The 22,081-nt window shown below is 34.7% G+C and overlaps 1 protein-coding gene and 1 long non-coding RNA gene across 7 annotated transcripts in view; one reads left to right on the top strand and one right to left on the bottom strand.

Annotated features, from left to right (window-relative positions):
* Positions 1 to 22,081, bottom strand: part of LRRTM4 (leucine rich repeat transmembrane neuronal 4) — a 706,237-nt gene that overhangs the window by 545,436 nt on the left and 138,720 nt on the right. The gene's annotated exons all lie outside the window — the stretch shown is intronic.
* LOC102153465 overlaps positions 1 to 22,081 on the top strand; it is a 111,964-nt gene that overhangs the window by 85,495 nt on the left and 4,388 nt on the right. The window contains exons 5-6 of one of the 5 annotated variants that reach the window (XR_005372521.1): positions 3,274 to 3,341; positions 19,210 to 19,517. The exons of 1 other annotated variant lie outside the window; for it this stretch is intronic. This is a non-coding gene — a long non-coding RNA (uncharacterized LOC102153465). Of the gene's footprint in view, positions 1 to 810; positions 964 to 3,273; positions 3,342 to 19,209; positions 19,518 to 22,081 lie in introns of those variants that run through there. 3 more of the 5 variants (XR_005372520.1, XR_005372523.1, XR_005372519.1) reach the window with 3 other exon arrangements.

The raw sequence follows: 22,081 nt of genomic DNA, 5'->3' as shown, positions 1-22,081 counted from the left end.
TTATTTAAATCAAACTCTTTTTTTTTTCAAACTTTTAAACCAATATTGATCTTTCTGGTGAGAAGGATTTCACTTTTATGGATTCTATCAACTCTTTCAGGGTTCAAACTACTGCCTCTATTTTCAAGGTGGAAGTTGAACACTGAGGAGATATATGAACTAAAAAATCTTTTTTTTTTTAAACTAAAATCTTTAAAAGAAAAAAGAAAGAGTAACATATTCTCTTTTTGCAAGTGGGCAGATCTATATTTTTACTCATATTCAAAAGTCTTAAGTAGAATTAAATTTACCAAGAACAGGTTTATTGAATATTTATGGGCTTAGAGAAATGCTACATAGTCAATGAAAACAGTCTTGTTATCACTTACTTACCAAATATCACAAAATTCAGGCATATTTCCAGAATATAATTCTTAATTACCTCCTATAAGGTTGTGTTCTGCTCTGTGAAATAGTATTTTTTTAACAACATGAAAAAATTATGAATAAACTAAGAAGTCATTTAGTAATCAAGCAATCAAAAAAGCAGTTATGATTTTTCTCTTGACACAGGTTTTTTCACAAATGTAAGTAATTAAAGTTTTGGCATGTCTCTAAAGTAAGTTGTTAGACTTCCACTTACATAGATGGAAGGTAAATAATGAGAATTTGCTTGACTTACTTTATGAATATAGTTGACCCTTGAACAAAATAGGTTTGAACTGTGTGGTCTATGCATGGGTGGTTTTTTCCTGGCATAAATATAGTATAGTACTTGCAAATGTGTTTTCTCTTCCTTATGTCTTCTTAATAATATTTTCTTTTCTCTAGCTTACTTTTTAAAGAATATAGTATAGAATACTATACAAAATATGTGATGCTGGGGCAGCCAGTGTGGTTTGGCAGTTTAGCGCCGCCTTGAGCCCAGGGCGTGATCCTGGAGACCCGGAATCCGGTTCCACGTCGGGCTCCCTGCATGGAGCCTGCTTCTCCCTCTTTCTCTCTGTGTCTCTAATGAATAAGTAAATAAAATCTTTAAAAAATATGTATTGCTTGACTATTTATATTATCAGTAAGTCTTCTAGTCAACAGTAGTAGGATATAAGTAGTTAAGTTTTGGGGGAGTTAAAAGTAATATGCAGATTTCCAACTGTGTAGAAGTTACCACCTCTGAACCCTGCATTGTTCCAACTGTGTAGAAGTTACCACCTCTGAACCCTGCATTGTTCAATTGAACTGTAGTATAAATATTACCCTTTAATACATACAAATAAAATGTGTTAGAATTTGGGATTGTGGACATATTTATTTGCATCTTCATTTTCTCAATTTTAAAAAAATCTAAATAATAAATTCTACTTGATGGAACAATTTGACTATATATATGTGTGTGTATATATATATATATAGACTATATATATAGTATATATATCCCTGACCCATATATATATATATATATATATAGAGAGAGAGAGAGAGAGAGAGAGAGACAGAGACAGAGACAGAGAAAGAGAACAATTTCATATAGATATGAAATAAAATGTGCCAGATTGATTGATATATCTCTTTAAAAGTTAAATTAAAAATATAGTGAATTTCCTCTTCACAGCCAACTTTGTTAAAATATTGGTCATAATTTCTACCTCTGTTGTTTAACCTTCCCTACCCCCCAATTCACCCCAATTAATCTGGCTTTTTATACTGTCCTCCAGCACAACAGCTCTTACTGAGGTCCCTAGATCATTTCATAGCACTGAAGTTAACTTAATTCCTAGTTAGATTCACCTCAATTGATCATTCACTCTTCTTGGAAACATGCTTTTTCCTGGCTTCCAAGACATATCTTCTCCCTTCAATTTTTCTAGTTACTTGTTGTTGTTGTTGTTTTCTTGTTACTTCTTCTCTGCCTTTGCAGCCATAGTATCTGTATTATCTTCTGCCCCGTGATTAACTATTCATATCTTTCAAGACCTATCCCTGCGTGGCTTCCTGTACCTCCTTTATATTCGCACCCTGGATTTTCTCCTATCTACCCCAAGCTTTGTTTACCCCTAAATAAGTAGATGATTCAGAAATTTATATCATTATCCCTGACCCGTCCTAAAAGCTTCACGCGATTTTATCAACAATCTATCTGGAATCTCTACTTGGGTGTCTCAGAGGCCAATCTCACAAAAAAAAAAAAAAAAAAGTAATCAGTGATCCTTCTTATTTCTCTCAAACTTTGTCCATTTCCAGTATCCCTTATTTTTTTTAAATAAATTTATTTATTCTTGAGAGACAGAGAGAGAGAGAAAGAGAGGCAGAGACATAGGCAGAGGGAGAAGCAGGCTCCCTGCAGGGAGCCTGATGTGGACCCAATCCCAGGACCCTGGGATCACACCCTGAGCCAAAGGCAGACGCTCAATCACTGAGCCACCCAGGCGTCCCTCCAGTGTCCCCTATCTTAATGAAAAGTACCACCATCCATGCACAGAAGAGTCATCAATGTTGTTTAGCTTGTACTTATCTTTCATATCCAATATTCTCTCCAGTCTCAAGAATTGTACTTACTATTATCATTCTTCTCTGCATCAATCTCTATCTCTATCAACATCTTAAGTCAAATTACCATCTTTGCCTAGGTCATTCAGCTACTTAGCTTCTCCCCCTCTCATCTGTCTAGGAAAATTACAAAGTGACCTTTTAAAAATAACAAATCTAGTCACATGCCTATTCTTTGCTCTTCCTCCTCCCCATTATTAATGAATACTAATCACTCTTACATAAAGATATAATCCTTTGCAGCTCTCAGCTGAAAAGGTACTTTCACAGAGAAGCCTTCTACTCCTTCTAAAATAGGTCAGTGCTCCTCTGCATTAACACATAGGTTTCTGTGGCCTTGCACTTGTTGGTGTCATTCTTTGATGATTTTGTGTCTGTCACTTACTAGACAATAAGCCATATGAAAGCAGGAGCTGTCTAGATTGCAACTCTAGCTACTACCACGGGACAGGTACATGAGAGGATGATTCATTTTGAGTGTGTAGCTCATTTTCTACTTAAGGTTGTAACCTGTTTGGGATTGAACAACTTGTCTAAAGGACTTCTGAACAGGATACATCTCATGTGAAATTTTGCAGCAGATGAAGATTATTAATGTGCCTGCTCTTCTCCTCCTTTCCTACTCCTCTATCCAACTTCTGGCAACTTCCTTACCCATAGAAGCTCAGTGACTTTCAGTGCACACTTTAGCTAGGTTTACTGAGTCAGAAAAATGCTAACATGTCCTTCCCAGGCTACCTCTCCTTACAGGTATCCAAAGAACAGGAGGAATTATAGAAAATATTAACACTGAAGAAATGAATAATATGAGATGACAGGTAAGTGTGCCTTCCAGGTCTAGACTGGTCTAGATTGGAAGGGATTCATTTACATATCCATTAAATCATTATAGATTACCTCATACTAACAGGTTCTAGTTGTTGATTACATGATTTACAGCTGTGAGGTCCAATAGAGTAGTCACCAGCCATTTAGGGCTATGTAAATTTAAATTAATTAAATTAAATATTATTTCTTTGTTTGCAATATCTATGCTTTAGGCGATGTTGTCCATCATCATACAGAGCTCCATTAGACAATATTGTTCTATAATCTGTGTTTTAATTCACAAATTCTGTATTTGGAAAATATTGCTTCCTTTACCTTAATTTAGATTGCCTTCTGATTCATATGTTCCCAATGATGTTTTTTTTAAAAAAATAGCTGTCTATTGTATGACCCTGCCAATATTCACTACTCCCTCTCACCCAGGAACAGGTGTGGGCAGATGACCAACCTAGGGCAATAGGTCTTTTTCCAAATTATTTGGAGCTTGAACTGAAGGAGGGAAGGATTATTTTTTCTCTAAGTGATTCACTTATTTCTATCATGTGTTTTAGAGAGGAAAAAGAACTGGATTCAAGAAATAAAGAAAATAGCAGATATGCCATCAACCAGTTAAGGGAAGGAAAATGAAATTCATGGTGGCATTCACAAATGGTCTTGTTCTAAGACCTTTTTTTACCTTTGCCCTTGGGTTGCTATGAACTACCCTTGAATCCTTAAACATAAACTACCTTTTAAAAAACATAAGCGAGCTTGCATAGCTTTTATTTAATCCTCATAATAAGCTATACAGATGAGGAGACTTTGGTTCAATGAGTTCAATCAAAGTAATAGAGCCTGAATTAAAATCAATATGGTTTATGTGAATTGAAAACATGTCATATTTCTATAATGCTATAATATTTTCAAGGTGAAAGTCTCTGTACTAAGCTGAGGATAAAGGAATAAATAAGGTATTGTCCTTGGTTAATTTTATTTTTAATTTACTATGGGTTGAGCTCCAAGAAAAGAACAGAGATTAAGGATATTGAGGCAGAGCTGTGTGCACAAGATTGAAGAATCCCAGGAAAAGACTAAAACTGAGGTTATCCCCAAAATTTTCTGATCAATGAAAGCAAGTTACCAGGAATAGTTGAACAGACTGGATTTGAGGGAACCATGAGATTGTGAGTCTGATTTCAGGCCAACAATTATTTACAAATAGGCAAAGTATAAGGCATTTCAAGAGTGATCTGCTCCCCACTAAGGCTAATCTAAATTCAGGCCTGGGAAAAAGCAAGGGAAGACGCTGTGTTGGGTTTGACTTGAGAAAGCAGAGAAGAGGGATCAGAAAATGGAAAAAATCTTGATGTAAGACTGTAGATACATAGCCCATCAAGTTTCCAAGTCAAAGTATTACTATTACCAATTCTACTTAACAATTGAACTTAACAATTCTACTTCCTGAAGACTCAATCTTAACATAAGGTTGATTTGAGAGTAATTTTTAGGTCTCTAACATGGGGGACATAGAAAGCATTATTTCATTACTAAGGGGCTCCATTCATATTCAAACTGTAAATGGGAGAATTTTTCTATGGCAGCTGAACAAAAATGAAAAATAAAAAGGGGGTTGATTTGTTTTTGAAGTTCAAAAATATGTCTATGAATGACTAGCCGGAGATGGCAGAATTTAGATACGATGAGATGGATTGATGCAGCTATCTGCCAAGCAGCATGATTAAAACCATTCAGACCCTGAAAATGAAGCAGAGAACACTGGCTTTTTTCTGTAAACTAAAATGTCACCATCAGACTTAAGTGCTCTTGTCTTGTCAGAGGATTTATTTTTATTAAGAATTTCTCTGACATGCATTTGCCAAGTGCTTCATTGATGTTCCCCATCAGTCACAGTTCCTTGGTAACATGGTATGACTAGACCTCAATAATAAAAAGAACTAAGGCATCCATGCAAATTAGATCTAGTCACATGTCCAAGGCACCACATTAATACATGATTTTGCGACAAGGTGGATTTAGTCTGTTACATGATTAGTTGGATGGAGAGGACTGTATCATGTAGTAAGAGGTATTAGAAGATGTATATTAGTTTCAACTTTTACTAGAGAATCAAAACGTGAGTCTTCTGTTGAAGGGACATTATTATCCATCATCCCAATGGTCAGCTATACTTCTGGATGTAAAATTAGTTAAGAGCTGGGATAGGCTTGTAACTTTAGGGTTCATCCCAAGATAAACAAAAATGGATATTACTGCGTGTCTGATTCTGCCAGAGACCATTTTGTCACAGTGTGTATTTAAAACTGTACAGATTTGGGACGCCTCAGTGGCTCAGAGGTTGAGCGTCTACCTTTGGCTCAGAGCGTGATCCTGGAGTCTGGGATCGAGTCCCACATTGGGCTCCCTGCTAGGAGCCTGCTTCCCCTCTGCCTATGTCTCTGCCTCTGTGTGTGTGTGTCTCCGATGAATAAATAAATAAAATCTTTTTAAAAATTGAATAAGACTGGACAGATTTATATTTTCTGAACTCAGGTGAGCCCATAGCACCACCTATCAATCCCTTTACCTGTCTTTAGTCAGCTACTTTTCCCATTCTTATTGATTACTTCAGAACCATCCTTTTTTCTCAAACTATATACAATTCCCACTCCCTCTCTCAGCAGATAGCCTGACTACTTAGAAAATTGTGGCCACCAGGTTTGATTTCCCTCAACTTTCTACCTTTTTATCTATTAAACTTTCTACTGCTATCCCTTCTTTTTTTCTCCAATCACATGGGATGAACTGACCTTCCAGTTGCTCTAAATCACACTTTTGTGTTTTTGAGATTCTCCTGTCAGTCCTGGTCTAAGACCTAACTACATCAGCCAATGTTTCTTTTACATACCTTGAACCTGCAAGAACCAGTTTAATCCTGCAAATTCTATAGACCTTCCCTTTGCTTCATGGTCTCCCTAGCTACTCACCAAGTCATATTGTGCTCCATTCTAAATGGTTATGTCAACAGCCTTGAGGGGAAGCTTTTACTCCACTTGAAAGCTAGAAAGTTAGTTTGACACAGTTTTATACATACTGGCAAAAGACAAAACTCATGGGTAGGAGACAGAGGATATTATGATTCATGGTACAGCAAGAAGTGTGAGCTTTACATTTACTTTGGTTCCCTGCATCCCCAAGTCCTTACAGAGGTGATGCATATGGCTAAGAGGATATTGTGCACATAGCGGACTTATGTTACAGCTAAGGAACCAATCACATTTAGAAAAACCCCAATATTACATTAGGCTGCCAGCAGATTTGTTCAGCTTTGTGCAGGAAGAAGACACTATCTTTGTTATTCTGGTCAGGAACAAATGTGCCCTTGGTCCTAAAAGGAAAATCTATCTCTATTTTCCAAGGCTCTCTATTATAGAAACACCCTGGAAAATATAATCTGGGACAAAAGCTGTCCCAATGCATGTAGCAATGCCATAGACAATTGGTGCTTAAGAGGTTGCCTTTTATTTATTTATATTCTTATTAATAAAAGAAAAGTCTACTGAATGTTCTCTATAGTGTAGCCATTTTATTCAGTGGGGAGTTACAGAGATGCAGTGCACTGTAGCATATTTGAAGAATCCTATTGTATTCTTAATAGACACAATGAACCTGACTACAAATTTTAGGAATAATGGTGATTTTCAAAGCCCTTAATTATAAATCATAAATCACACATAGTCATTTCATTATATACTGCTGAAAGGTTACTAGGCATTGAGGTCTGGTAAAGAATCTCACATATATCAGTATTGATCCAATAAAGAAGAATAAATTGCAAATAATATTTCAGCATTAATAGTGCTTTCTTCACTCTGTAAGACACAAAAAAAATGATGCTTCTTGGGAAATATACTACTATAGTTGCTGTAATCCTCCATTTTGTTTTAAACCAGCAGTTGAAATCACATTATATTAAATAACTGTGTGCTTGGTCTTTTGGGGTGGGATGAAGAAACACATTCTGCCAAGTTTAGCCCTTGTGAGTTCAGAGTTCAGAAACAAATTCAATTCTTTCTGGAAATGAGTGCAATAGAGCAGCTGGTCAAACACAATTTACTTGCTGACAGAAATAAACTTAATGATTTCTGGAAGAAAGAAAAAAAGCTTACTAAAAAGGCTTATAAGGAATATCAACCAGATTGGGGGCACTTTTTGCTTGAAAGCTATCTTCTTTTAGACCCTTGTGCAACTTTCCCTAGTCCTCAAACACAAATAGGCATATAAAACAAAATAAATGAAATTTAAAATTAAAACGAACAAAACTAGGTAGATAGAGAATAAAAAATGAAGAGTCATTTAAACTGCTAAAACTTAGGCTGATGGACAACTTATAACAAGGATCTTTGGATATAATTCATTAACTTTAAGAGTAATAAAGAGATTGTGGAAGAAAACAATCTATTGAATATTTATTTGCATTAGACAACCAGGATTTGCTTTCTGAAATAAAACTCACTTGTGGAAAAAAAAAAATGTTAGAAAAGAATTTGTCTTCAATCTCTGTCTCCAGACTCAGAAATCCAAGGCTTGTACAAAACACAACCTGGAACTGAACCGCTGTCCTTCTACAACATTGGTACTGTATTTGGAGGTCCATGGAATACTCATTGCCTCACATCCTCTCCTCCTGACTTTTACCAGTTTTTATTTTGAAAAATATGAGATTCATAAGAGGTTGTAAATGTAGTATGGAGTGTTCCCAGGTACCTGCAGGTAGCCTCCTTCAGTGAAAACATCTAAGCGCATAGTATCAAAATCAGGAAGTGAACTTGATACCATACTATTAACTACACTATAGACCTTATTTGGATTTCATTACTTTTATTGTCCTCTCTTTCATCTTTAAAGCAATATTCAGATATACAACTCACAGAAAATACCTGTCTAGGAAACATAATGGGAATGGAGTGGGAATAGAGGTGGAAGTGCCCTTTGAGGGGAACACTGTTCTTAACACAGTTCCAGAAGAGTGTAGGCAGGAATGGAAACCGCCAGAGTCACTGCACAATGTAAAATCGACATTGTTTGCTTAATGTGTCCACTAGTTGACAGTACTACAAAATTGTCTAGATAGTGGAAAATGGAGATGAGCTTGGTGAATTACAGAGTCAAACAAGGCAAAGCCTTGCTAGAACTGAAAAACTGGACGGGGAGTTTCAACACAAACTATTCCATGTGCTGAGACCTGAAGCTAGCAGACAGGTCCATGTCCACATCCTACCTATCCAGAGTTTCTGCTGCTGAATAAAATAGACAATGTTAGGAAATTTGGCACACTCAGAAGATTACGTGAAGATGTGATGCTGGAGAAATTCACAGGGAAGACAAGACTGAAGTTAAAAGTAAACGATGGGATCCCTGGGTGGCGCAGTGGTCTAGCGCCTGCCTTTGGCCCAGGGCGCGATCCTGGAGACCTGGGATCGAATCCCACGTCGGGCTCCTGGTGCATGGAGCCTGCTTCTCCATCTGCCTCTCTCTCTTTCTCTCTGTGTGCGTGACTATCATAAATAAATAAAAATTAAAAAAAAATAAAAAATAATAATAAAAGTAACCGAGCTTGGATGAAATGTGAGATCAAGGGGCTAAGAAAGAATTTCAGAGCAAATGGAAATAAATACACTGTGCATGAAAAGAGGGAACTGACTTGCAGGGAATTAGGTAGGAACTTACTCTTTCCATAATTTACAAAGATGTTATAAGAAAAATCCAGGCACTAAAACCTAATTTCTCTACAGTTTCCATATTAGACAGACATGGCTTCTTCAAACAAACATACAAACAAAAAAATTTTCTCTATTACTTTTCTTAAAAGTATTTATTTAAATGTGAGTGAAACCAACATATTTGTACAGATTTTATTGTATTTTCTAATCTGGAAGAAAATTTATCAGATGATAATTCTAGGGTCCATAGTGGGACTTTTGGGGGAGATGACAGTTCACTCCCTGGGCTGAAATGGTCCTAATGGAGTGACTACTCACAATGGCTATTTATTTTTATTATGAAGCTTTAATGTCAATCTTAATTGCATTCAAAACTCTTTATTAGGGACCATCTGGTCCCAAAGATTTATCTATTTCTAGTTTGTAAATGCAGTATCAAACATTCTGTGACTGTAGCCCTGCTTGATCTAGTTGCTATAAATTTTAAGTTCCGAAGTCATTTTGGAGAGAAAAACTTTCTAGTTTCCTTTAGAGAAAGGGAAGAAATTATTAATTTTCTTTTTCCATTATAAATTTTTAATTCTGAGAATTTCTTCTGGAGATTATTGCATGATCCAACTGATCTCTCATCAGTTTCCTCAGTTTATTCTAAATCTTTTAAGCTGCCTAGGTTCCTTATTTCCCAATTTTCTTCTAAATCTTAGTCCAATCTTTTTTTTTTTTTTAACAAATTCTACGTCTCCTACATTCATTCACTTTTCTTTCCACCCTGTATGTTTTCTATCTCCAAACCCCACCACTCAATGATAATTCAAACTACAAATTCCAAATGGCCACCTTTCAAACTCAAGAGGAATCTTAATTTTTTTAAAATAAATGTAGATGTTACAGGAAACAGAATTTGTTTATATTTTGCTACAGCTGCCTTCTGCTCTCACTGGAAGAAAGGATATAACAATATTAGTAAGGAAAAAAAAAACAAGAAACAAAAATCACATTGTATTTAGAGCTAAACCTCTAGCCTCCAAGCTTTTCCCTTTGTCCAACCCCAAATATAACCGCTATCCTAAAGTTGGTGTGATCATTCCAATCAATGCTTACAAATATTTGAACACTAGAGGGAAGCAGCTTGAGCCAGAATCTATGCTCCACGGCTTACTAGCTCTGGGATTCTAGGCAAGTAACTATCTGACCCTGTGCCTTGGTTCTTCTCTCTGTAAAATGGGAAAACATGGTTATTGTTTTATGGAGTGTTTGTGGGAGGAAAAAAAGAATAAGCAAGTCCTTAGAAAATTGCCCAATGCTTGATAAGTACTCTATACATAGTAAATACTGTTATCACTATTATAAACTTTTCCTGTAAAGGGACAAATAGTAAATATTTTAAACTTTTTTTTAATTTTATTTTTATTTATTCATGAGAAACACAGAGAAAGAGGCAGAGACACAGACAGAGGGAGAAGCAGGCTCCACGTAGGGAGCCTGATGTGGGACTCGATCCCAGGACTCCAGAATCACTCCCTGGGCTGAAGGCAGGTGCTAAACCGCTGAGCCACTCAGGCATCCCTATTCTAAACTTTGTAAGCCCTACTGTAAATCCTTTCTTCCTTCCTTTCTTCCTTCATTACTTCCTTTCTCTTTCTCTGATATTTTCCATCCTCCCTGCCTCCTCTCTGAATCCTTAAAAATTCAAAAAACATAACCCCAATCAAACTCTAGCTTATGGGGCAGTATAAAAACAGGCCATGGGCTGGGTTTGACTTATGGGTCACAGTTTTGTCACCCTTCATATAAATTAATTTAGGGATTGTTGAAGTTTTACAATATTTACTTGTCCATCAAAATAATAAACTTCCCCATTATTCAAGTTTTATGTGGCTCAAAATTTTTTTTTATTATAGCTATGCCTCTTTCATTAGATTTACTCTTAGTTTCTTGTATCTTAGGTGTCTTTTTCTAAACAATTTCCTCCTTTAACAAATTATTGAAAAAAATCTCATTTTGTAGTAGAATAGTTTTAGATTTATAGGAAAGTGACAAAGATATTACCAACAGTTCCCATATACTCCTTACCTCCTCCTTTCTCCTGCTGATATCTTCCTACAGCTGTCACAAGAAAACAACATTGCTATGTTCCGGTAACTGAACACTGCAGTTTCTTCAGACTTCACCAGTTTTTCTCTAATGTCCTTTTCCTGTTCCATGATCCCATATTGAATGATTACATTTTGTCTTCATGTTTCTTTAGCTTCATTTGGTCTCTGACAGTTTGTCAGATTTTAATTATGATGACGTTGGCAGTTTTGAGAATTGGTCAGTTGTGTTTTTGAATGTCCCTCGATGAAACTAAGCTTACATTTTTCTCATGAAAGACCACAGAAATAAAATGCTAGTCTCAAATGCTATCAACTATTATGAATCATCATGCTATCAAAATGATTTACCACTGATGATGTTAGCCTCAGTGGCTTGCCTAAGGTAAAGTTTTTGAAGTCTCCCCACTGTCAACTTACTTTTTTTCCCCTTTCCATACCCTACTCTTTGAAGGTAGGTCACTAAGCACATCTCCATACTCTAGGAGTGAGCAAGGAATTAAGTTTCCTTTCCTGCTGTGTGTGTTTTTTTTTGGGGGGGGGGTAGAGTGGGGGGAATGCTTACAATAAATATGTGGAATTCTTCTGTATGGGAGATTCGTCTCTTCTCCCATACATTTATATATTTTTTTGTATCCATTATTTATATCAGCTTGGGTTTATTTTATACTTTAGGTTATGATTTAATGTTATTATTATTATTATTATTATTATTATTATTAATTTTTTTTTGGTTGCTCAAACTGTTCCAGCTTTGTCCATTGAAAATTCTTTCAGGCTGACTCCTGTGTTCCATTGAGATATTTCCATTGTTTTGTGTTTTGAGCACTTTCTTACTTTCTGGCATTAAAAGATGCTCCAGGCTTATGTTGTGTATTTCCTTCCCCAGCCCTGGAATCAACTATTACCCCAAGGATCTCTGACTCCTTTTCTTGGGGAATGGTATTAGGAACCATGATCTTGGGCATTGGTTGGGCAATTTTTTTTTAAATTATAATTTCTGATTATTTATGGCACACAAGATTGCTATTGATTTTTATATACTGTTCTTGCAACTGTCAATATTAGATTTAAACTGCTATGTTATACTGCAGATAATAGTTGATCTTCTACATGAATAATATTATTTTAACAATTTTAATTCATGCTTCCAATTCTTACACCTTTTACTTTTTTCCCAAGTTTTGATGTTTTAAATAATATCTGCAGGACAGTGCTAAGTTGTGGCAACTTTGTCATATACCTAACTTTAAGCGAATGTTCTACTGCTTCCTATAAAGTGCTACGTTTTCTGCAAGTTTTTGATAATGCTACTTATCAGATTAAAGAGAAAATTTTCTATCTCCAAACTGCTAGGAAAAGTAAATAGATCTTATAGGCATACTGAATATTATCACGTGCTTTTCTGAATGTGTAGAGAAGATCACATGGACTTTTAATCTTTTTAATCAGTTTATGGGATAAATTGCATAAATCGATTTTCAAATACTAACACATACTTGCCTGATATTCACTTTTTTGGGTCAAGATATATTTACTTTATGATTGCTTCACAGAACATGCTTAGTAACACTTTATTTTGTATTTTTGCATTTCTTTTCTTAGAGTAAAATCAACCTACTAACCTTTTAAAAAATAATCTGATCTCTTTAATGTCTGCCATTCCTATCAGAATTTTAACTTTTTAAAAATGTTTTGATAATTTAGGTTGTTCTATAGAAGTCCATTTTGCCCAAGTTTTCATAGTTTATAATTATTCACAACACCCATTTATAATTTTACAAGCTATCTGTAGTTATATTACCTACTTCATTTAAATGTTATTTTATTGAACTTTCAATCTTTTTTTCCTCCCTTTGTAATTCTGCCATATATTTTTCTATTTTATTTTTCAACTAATTTTTGAGGGTGCCAATTATTCTTTATATTTCTTTCTTTTTTTTTTAATTTTTATTTATTTATGATAGTCACAGAGAGAGAAAGAGAGAGAGGCAGAGACACAGGCAGAGGGAGAAGCAGGCTCCATGCACCGGGAGCCCGATGTGGGATTCGATCCCGGGTCCTCAGGATCGCGCCCCGGGCCAAAGGCAGGCGCCAAACCGCTGCGCCACCCAGGGATCCCTATTCTTTATATTTCAATTCATTTTCTGCTTCATCAAATATACTTTTTGATTTTCTTCCTACTTTGGGGATACTTCTATCTCTGCAATAAATAAAATTAATGATTTTCTATCTTTATTCTGATACATCTAAGGTTATAATTTTTATTTGAAAGACTGCTTTAAATTCATTCCACATCTTTAAATAAGTTAAAAACAAAACATTTTATTGTTTCAATATAGATTATTTCTATGATGATTTCTTCTTAAGTAATTTTATCTAAAGTATGTATGTATATGTTCATCATTTAAACATTTCTCAATGTATTATGTTTTAGGAGCTATAATTTCTTTTTCTAGATAATTAGGTACATAGAGAACATGCTTTATAGATTTTAAACTATTTAGTTTTTATTTAAAATTTTTATATATTTATTCATGAGAGACACACAGAGAGAAACAGAGAAATAGGCAGAGGGAGAAGCAGGTTCCCTGGGGAGCCTGACTTGGGGCTCGATCCCAGATCCCCGGACAATAACCTGAGCCAAAGGCAGATGCTCAACCACTGAGACAGCCAGGTTCCTCAAAACTATTGAGTATTTTGACATTTTCTTTGTGCCCTGAGATTTGATCAGGTGTTAAAATTTCCACATATGCTTGGATTCAATCTACATTCTTTCAGGTGCCGAGGTGAAAGTTTCTTGCTGCAATTGTAGTAGCTTCATTTTATGTTCTGCACCAATCTGGGCTTTGCAGCCAGGCTTACTGGGTACCTAATTGGATTCAAGCATAAATATATGTGTGAGCTCAATTGAACACTTCAACTTTCACCCACCTCAGTGTTCTGCTGTGTACAGTGAACCTTTCTGTCTGGTTTGAATAAGTACTGAGCAAGTTAATGTGTGTGGAGTACCTATGGGCTTGCCTGGAATATATCAGGGAGCATAGTGTTTGCCATTACACATTTCAAGGATGCAGAAATATACCTTCCTGGTGAATTCTTCCTTTTCTCATTATGCATAATGATGTTCTTTGTCACTATAAAATGCTTTTTTCCTCATTTTGTCTAATGTTGCTCTCATTTATGCGTAGCTGCTTACTATATTTTCCCATTTTTTGGCTTGTAATCTTCTATTTTAATTTTATATTGTTCAGAGGCATCTTTTTAAAGACATGTGTATACGTTCCCACATTTACATTAAGTATGTACTTTTATCCGTTAAGAGTAGATTTCATCTACCTTATTTTGATTAGTAATATTTTCAGATTTAGTTTTGCTCTGTTTTGTGGTTCTATTGTCAGTATTGCTTCATTTCTGCCCTTTCCTTTCTGGATATGTATTCACTGATGGAATTTCTTTCATTAATTTTTATTCCTTCTCTTTCTTTTCACTAGTTTGGAAGCAATACCTTATGTGATTTTAATGTTTATGTGTATATTTTTAACATGAATATTTGGCGTGGTAATGTCTAGGAAAATATACAATTCCACTCTCCCTTCTGATAACATCTGGCATTTAGATTAGTTTAACCCCAGTGGCTCTTCTCACAACATGGCATGTTGCTGTTGTCCTTCATTTTACCTCCACCTTGAATTTAATCTCTTCTGCTAGTTCCTGCTATTAATATTGATATATACAGTTAATTATACATAGATTTCCCTACATGACTATTAATTCCTTTGCTCATAATTGTTATTTTCCTGTTTTTTCTAATGAGTTTCTTTCTTTTTATTTTTTTTTTCCTTCTTGAATTATACCTTTGTGGTAATTCTCTGGAAAAAGGATAAACTCTCATTTGTTTTTTCTTTTATTTTGTAATTTTTGTTCAATGGTAGTTCATCTAGCTGGCAGTTATTTTTCTCACAAGTTAAAAGCATAATGTTACTGTTTCCTGACCTTCATGCAGAAGGTTGGGAGTCTGCTCTCAACCCCATTATTATTAATTTGTAGTGGATCTTTTATTTCCAGTGACTTTAAAATTTTTCATTTCATGTTTGATAGTCTAGAGTTTCATAATAGTGTGTTTTATATGCAACAAAAGGGCATATGTGGCCTTCTTTTCATTGGGTAATATATTTTTAAAGATTTTATTTATTTATTCATGAGAGACACACAGAAAGAGACAGAGAGATAGGCAGAGGGAGAGACAGGCTCCCTGCAGGGAACCTGATTCAGGACTTGATCCCAGGACTCTGGGATCATGACCTGAGCCGAAGGCAGATGCTCAACCACTGAGCCACCAATGTGCCCCTACTGGGCAATATTTTTTTTAAGCCAACACACTATCAAGTTATCATTCTTAGCAAAACTTATGGCTAATTAAGTAATATTCAAGACATAACAAGGGCAGATATTCTCTGGAAACATATAATTAGACTAAATATCCTTTGTATATTAAATTTTCTAGGATTTGTATTGTTATAGATTAACTTTAAGAAACACTACCAAATGTTGGCAAGGTTGCAGTTAATTGTAAAACCTCATACACATCTGAGGAGAAAACAGTCATTAAAACATCTCTTGAGGTCAATTTGGTAACATATGGAAAAAGCTGAAAATATATTCATATAAATTAACCCAGGAATTCAACATCTAATAATTTTTCATAAAGATACTTTTATTCAGAGGACTATGCAAAAACATACACAACACAATTTTTAATAAAATAGCAAACAAATTGGAATTAGCATGCTTAAAACTTAATGGCATGTCTATATAATGGTGTGTTTATATGGCCATTAAAGTGTGTTCCCAAGGAACTTCAGGTGAAATGAGATATGTCCTATTAAAAAAATTAGTTTATAAGAAAATACATACATACAATACAATAAGGTAAAAATATAGTCAAACTGATTAAACAGAGGAAATGAATACAATACACTAACTAGGGGCTGATTTAGTATTAGATAATATTATGAATATATTTTTTTAAATTTTTTCTGAAGTTTATAAGCTTTTTACATGAATTACTATCATGATCAGGTAAAGCAATTATTTTGAATGGGAGGGACTCCAGAAATACAGTAAAAGTAGATGTAACCTGGATATTTGTAATATAGAGTATACGTCATTATTAGTATTAATTTCTGAGAATGCCAAAGATAGAAAGATTTCTAATTTAGAGATTTCAGCCTTAGAAAAGGATAATAAGATGTTCTAAGCATGTTACATACACCAAAGACAGAAAAGGAAATATTGATAAATTTGATTACATAAAAATTTAAATCTCTTATAGAGATAATATAATTAACCAAGCTGAAGGACTATTAACAGACCAGGAAGAAAAAAAAAAAAGTGACAACCATATGACAAAAAGATGGCAAACTGTTTTAACACAAAACATCTCTTAGAAATAAGAGAAAGTCAGACTGGTAGCAGAATTGGCATATATAAAATAGCCAATAAGCATACAAATCTGTAATATCACTCATCAGGAAATAAATGCAAATCATAATAAACACATACCATTTCTCTCCATATGGCAAGTAAAGATGAAAAAGTTTGTAAATAAGTTAATGTGGATAGGAATTTGGAAGAAGAGTTGATTCTTTCAATGTTTTGATGAACATGCAAGTTGTCATAAACTTCAGGTGGATGGTTTAGTGGTCTTTTCAAAAAAAACAATATTCAGTAAACTCACTTCTAGATATTTACTCTATAGTCGTGCATACATATTTATGCGCAGAGAAAAAGAATGTTTAAGATCATTCTTACTTCCTTAAGACAGGATGAAAGACTTTTGAAAAAAAGAAATGTATATAACATAATATGCAACATATAATAACAATATAAGGCATTTCACTTTCTCATTTGGAATAAAAAACTATAGGATATATTTTTGTCTGTATTGTTTTTAAGCGATATAAATATCTATTGAGATATTTTCAGAGTGAGAATATTTGAGGACATTTTTCTAGACATTTTCCACTTTCTTTTTCTCTTTTAAGATTTATACATATGAAAGAGAGAGAAAGATAGCGGGGGGAGAGTCAGAGAGAAAGGGACAAGCAGACTCCCTGCAAAATGGGGAGCCCCATGCAGGGCTTGATTCCAGGAACCTGAGATCATGACCTGAGCCAAAGTCAGACACTTAATTTACCAAGCCATCCAGGAGGCCTTCTTCTGTCTTCTAAGTCATGGTAAAGACTAAAGTATCAGGTTTATTATATACTCTTTGAAGATTTTTCTGTGTTGAATCTGTGGCATATATGAAAGTATGGGAGCATTTTTCAAGCAAATATAACATATTTATTAGAATATACTTTGTTCTCTCAGCAGATATTTTATCACCGATTAGCATGCTTAATTTATGTGCATGCTTTCTAACCTAAAGGAAGAAAATGTAATTTATTTTTAACCATGTAAATTCTCCCAGGAAACTCACCTTTGTCAGCATTAGCTAGCTATGGGCTTAGGAGAAAGTGCCTGTGGTATCCCTAAAACAATTGATTCATGAGTCAACTCCCAGAGATTATGAGCCAGTGGTCCTGGAAGATGCCAAGAGACCTAAATATTTCATAAACATCCTGTGTGACTCTGGGACAGGCACCCACAGACTATACTCTGAGACACTGGCAATAGTATTTGTCCTTTACATAAGTCCTGGCAATGTTAATCCATTTTTATTACCCCATCATCTGCCTCATGAGGTATGCAAAAATAATCAGGAAGGTATTCTCACAACAGTGGCCACAGAATGACCTTTTATCTAAAACTGTTTAAGTTGGAAATCATGCCACTGCTGTATATTCTCCTCACTTCATTGTAGACTAGAATAAAGTGATCTTATTAAAAACAGAAAGGAATATTTTGTTTAAATTGGAATCTTCAGTATACAACAGATCTAATCTGAAAATGGGCTGACTGGTAAAGTACTAGCCCTACCAAAACCCACATCCATTGTGTCTTTCGACATTATCCTATTACATAGCTGCTTTTGTTGTTTAAGAAACTGATTTGAACAGAAGCCTGGTAAAATACATCCTACTGTTGAAAAAAAAATAAAAAGAAGCAGATTCTCCATTTGGAAAAATAAACTGTGAAATTCCTTCAGTTTCTAATTTTACTGCTTGCATGTTCACAGGGAATAGGGAGAATGTTTGAGATATTTCTGTACTTCCAATTAAGTTTTGGAGATTATATCAATTTCATGTTTCATAACCTAATGTCAAATGACTGAGAAAACTACAGATCTTGTTAACTACACACAAAGAAGTGATAGTTTTATTTTTTAAATTATTCTTCAAAAGATTTATTTATTCTTTTCTAGAGCAAGAGAGAGGGCGAGTGGGAGAAGGGGCAGAGGTAGAGAGAGAGAGAGAGAAGTACATTCCCCACTGAGCATGGAACCTGATTCAGGGCTCCATCTCAGGACTCTAAAGTCACAACCTGAGCCAAAATCACCAGTTGGATGCTTAGCCAACTGTACCACCCAGGCACCAAAGCAATGATAGTTTTAAAAACCTTCATCTTAGATTTCATACATTTCAAATTGGGTCTCGAAAATTACTTGACTTTCTGACCTCTATTCTGTCCCTTTTTAAATCATCCTGCTTTCTTCCTCTTCTCCCAGATACTTTTTCCCTATGAGACTCGCTGTATGCTTTGTCCTACTGTTTGGATTTCCCATTAAGGCCTTTCTCATACCTTTCTCATTCCTCATTCTTTTCTTCTTGCTATTCTGAGAATCACAGCTCAGAGTCTACTTCTCAATGCTTTGCTTCTTTTATTATACACAAAAGGCAGCTGGTAGTCTAGATGTTTGTAACTTAATAATTAGTTACTATAAGAAATAAATATGCTCAATATTTATTGAGCCCTATTATATACATATATGTGCCAGGCACTGTTCTGAGCACTTTATAGATGCTATATCATTTAACCCACAGAAAAACTCTGATATTCCCTTGACATAGATAAAGAAATTGAGGTTCAGGGATACTAATCACTTTCTCTGTTTCACACAGTGTATAAGTTAGAGAGTTGGAGCTGTAACTCTGCCACTCTGATTCTGGAATCACTAATAGTGATTTCTCAAAGAGTGGTTGCTGGAAGATCAGCATCAACATCACTTTGGAGTTTGTTAGAAATGCACATGGACTGATCAACCCCAGATCTACTGAGTCAGCGAGTTTGAGTAGAGTTCAATCCGGGCTTTGACAAGCCGTCCAAGAGATTTTTTGATGCCAGCTCAAACATGAAGACAACTATGTTCAGCTGTACTGTTTCAGTGCTTAATGTAGCAGGAGCTGGATATAAATAAATGACAGAGATATGCTAGAATAAATATGCTACTGTTGATTATTTTACTGTTACTCTTAATATTTGTATTTTGCTAAATGATGGTTTTTACAATTCACCACATGAGCTGTTCAACTAAGGACATAACAGTCATTAAAACATTTCAGTGTACAAGAAATTAGGCTGTATGAAGGAGCAAGAAATGAATAAGATATTGTCATTTCCCTCAAAGATCTGGTGATACAATTAGGGAAATAAAAAGATTAAAAAAACAGATCACTAAAAACACTATATATACTTTGATGGCTTAGTTTAGAATGTGATGTCTTGAATTAGAAAAACTGTATTTGAATGCCTATTTTAACATTGATTAGTTGTGTGACTTAATCTAAATTATTTGCCTGTTCCAATACCCAGTTTCTCATATTCCTTGAAAGAATGTAACAAATTAAGTCACACTGAGAAAGTGGGTATTTTGCACAATGGCTATCAGATATTAAACTCCCAATAAATGTCAATTACCACACTTCTCCTGATACTAATAAAGTTGACCAGATTAGAAGATTTCTGAGGACTGGTGTATTCAAGGATAACTTTAAAGAAAAGATGGGACCTAAGTTCAGCCACATTTGTCTTTGTCTCCCTTTGGTGAAAAGGAAATGAAGTTGGTAAAAAAGAGGAATTGGAAATAATACTTCTAGGAAAGTGAATAAACCAGTTTTGAAGTGGCAACAGATTTTGGTGAAGGCAATTTAGGTGAAGATGAAGCAAGTTCAGATTTAAGGTTAATATATGTGGGCCTCATCTTGCTAGAAAGTAAAATTCATCACTACTAAGGACAAATTTCACATGTTATACACATCATAAATGCTAGAGCAAAACTATAAAATTGTAATTCTCAAGTCGTAGGCATTGAAAAAGATCTAATAATCCCCCAATTATGCTGGACTTCTTCTAATCCTCTAAATACCACACCCAGTGAAAAGGGCTCATAGAAAGGAAACATGAAGTGAATGAAAACATTGTTAGTTAAAAAAAAAAAAAATCACATTGTTGGGCAATGTGTTTTAAGAGGTAACAATCACAGTAGAGTGTCGGTAGGCTAAAATTTGAGCCTGAGAAACAGATCAAGAGGTAGTAGAAAATGGATTTCTTCAAAAGGGATCAGAGTGGATTGCACTCTAATGACCCACCTGATTTTATAAATTCCATTAATAATACTAACTGTACATTTCTCAACCTTTTATTCTTAGGGCTTAGCCAAAATTAAGTTAAGTAACAACATTAGCAATAGATAAGGGAGTAGAATTGTATTTACTGTGGTTCTAAAGAGATTCTGTAGTAGATTCACTGGTAAAGAACAAATCCTCTTAGCTATTGTTGGCTTTGAAAATGTTTGTGCCTTGTAACTCTTTGCTTCTTGGTTAATCCTCTCACTGACTACTTGGGTAGTTGTCTGATGGCAATCATGAGCTTTTAAATAGGGGAAAAATTTCAGATTGAATGAGATTTATGATATTCTTAAATGATCAGAAAGATTACTTTAAAAGATGCTTAGAAAATGTATGAACCTCAAACTCTATCACTCCACTGATAATGCCAATGTACCTAGCTAATCAGTAAACTCTAATCTTAAAAATAAATATCTAGAATATATTAAAAATATTACAAATTAAAAATTTAGAAGTTCTGATGTAGAAGATAAACATATTATTTTAAGAGAAAATGTTGAAGTTATACTATTGAGCCTAACTCCTCATCAAATTGTCCTAAAACTACTAAAAGACAAAAAGAGAGGGACCAGTGGTACTGGAGAGGTTACTTCAGTAAGTTATCATACATGAGTAAGAGTGACTGCATTCATAAATCTGTAAATCTATTTGATTTCAATTTAGCACATTTATATAGTGTACATTACTGTCGCTTAACAAGGTGATTGTGTAAATTCAGTACATCTACTAAGTCAAAAGAACAAAGAAATTTTGTGATCAGAAGGTGGTTATTACCTCTACTCCATTTTAAGGCCTCATATATATTATTACTTAGTGTGCAGTACTGGATTTAAACCCTAGTGCTGCTATGGAATGGTTTTATGACCAAGAAGCAAGCATTATTCCTGTATGAACATTACATTTCCTTACGTATGCAACTGAGAATAGTATAGTATTCCCTATAGAGGTGTTTTAGGAATTAGAGCAAAAATATATGAAAATTCCTGGAATATAATAAGCATTAAATAGATGTTAGATATGACTAGATATGGTGGATTATGGTATTTTTCTGCTTTTTTCCTTAGGAAAGTAGAAATATACTAATTTTTACAATCATGTTGATTTATACATGAAGGTGAATTTTCTAAGTTTTTTTTGTTTTTTATTTTGTTTTGTTTATAAAGACTGCTGGGGAGAATACTCCATGGGTCCCACATGTTTCTGCATGTCTTCTAAGCAAAAGGCAAATTTCTTTGATATCTGAGATGTTTCCATTCCAGACAAAGTTGTGCAGGTTTACCAGTTAGCCCTCTTTAAAAGATTGGAGCTTCCTAAGCTTGTTTCTTAGCTGTCACACAAACTGATGGCTTACTCGTCATCAAGCTGG

Source organism: Canis lupus, chromosome 17, assembly GCF_011100685.1.
Source record: "Canis lupus familiaris isolate Mischka breed German Shepherd chromosome 17, alternate assembly UU_Cfam_GSD_1.0, whole genome shotgun sequence".
Lineage (NCBI taxonomy): Eukaryota > Metazoa > Chordata > Mammalia > Carnivora > Canidae > Canis > Canis lupus.
This window is presented reverse-complemented; position numbering and strand designations above follow the sequence as displayed.